We start from the raw sequence: 1,137 nt of genomic DNA on the forward strand, positions 1-1,137 counted from the left end.
TGTTCCGGTTAGTATGTGAGCCTGTGTTCCGGTTAGTATGTGAGCCTGTGTTCTGGTTAGCTCCTGCTGTGTTGCTGTGATTTACCACTCTGATAAAAAACGACTTGGAGAGGAAATGGATTGTTTAATCTCACTGGTTACAGGAATCTGAAGCTGAGACAGCACCAGAAACCACGGAAGAATGCTGCTTACTGGCTTGCTCCCAGGCTCACGTTAGCTGCCATTCTAACACAGCCTAGGCCCACAGTGGGCTGGGCCCTCCTACATCAACCTGTAACCAAGAAGAGGCCCCATAGACAAGCCCGCAAGCCAATCTGATGAGTCGGTTTTTCAGCTGAGAGTCTTCCTTTCCATGTGTGTCAAGTGGACAACTGAGATTATCCAACACAGGCTGCCTCACGTTAGGGAACCAGGTTACAGGACTCATGAATTAAGAGGCGACTGTACATTAAAAGAACTAGAGTTAGCCAACCTGAAGATTTTTATCAGCCAGATCCTATAGATTTTGTGGTCCTGCTGGTTTCGAGTTCAAACAGAATTGTCAATACTAATATAAGAAATTAATCTCATTTTTATTCGTAAGATTCCCTTATAATCTATGTTTTTCACTAATTTTTATCTTAATTGCTGCCAGCTAATACATTTGAAATGAGTGATGTCTCACCATTCAGTTAGTAGTTTACAATCCAGATGTGATAGCAAGTATCTTGAGTCCACTTTTAAAATCTAGGCAAAGTTCTATCACAATCATACAAGGGTTACATTAAAAATATGGAGTGCTTCATGAATTTGCATGCCATCCTTGCGCAGGGCCATGCTAATCATCTCTGTATCGTTCCAATTTTAGTATATGTGCTGCCGAAGCAAGCACTTGAGTCTGTTTTTTAATATTAGCAATGTCTTAAGGTACATCATCATTAAGGGCCTTAATATTTTAATTTTAAATACTTTTAAAACCCATTCATTCCTTCATCCATTTACTCATTCGTTTATTTTGTGTGTGGGAGGTGTCACCCCCCCCACATGCATGCCACAGCTCTCCTGCAAGGTCCTTTCTCCTTTCTACCATGCACACCCTGGAGCCCAAGCTCAGGACACCAGGCATCAAGTCTTTACCCACTAAGTCGTCCCACTGGC

The 1,137-nt window shown here is 42.3% G+C and overlaps 1 non-coding gene across 1 annotated transcript; it reads right to left on the reverse strand.

The window, feature by feature from the left end:
• Positions 1-765: 765 nt before the first annotated feature.
• On the reverse strand, positions 766-871 carry LOC113457897. Its single transcript, XR_003378375.1, has one exon. It is a non-coding gene; the product is annotated as a U6 spliceosomal RNA (small nuclear RNA).
• Between the last annotated feature and the right edge of the window lie 266 nt (positions 872-1,137).

This window comes from Microtus ochrogaster, linkage group LG9 (assembly GCF_000317375.1).
Source record: "Microtus ochrogaster isolate Prairie Vole_2 linkage group LG9, MicOch1.0, whole genome shotgun sequence".
NCBI lineage: Eukaryota > Metazoa > Chordata > Mammalia > Rodentia > Cricetidae > Microtus > Microtus ochrogaster.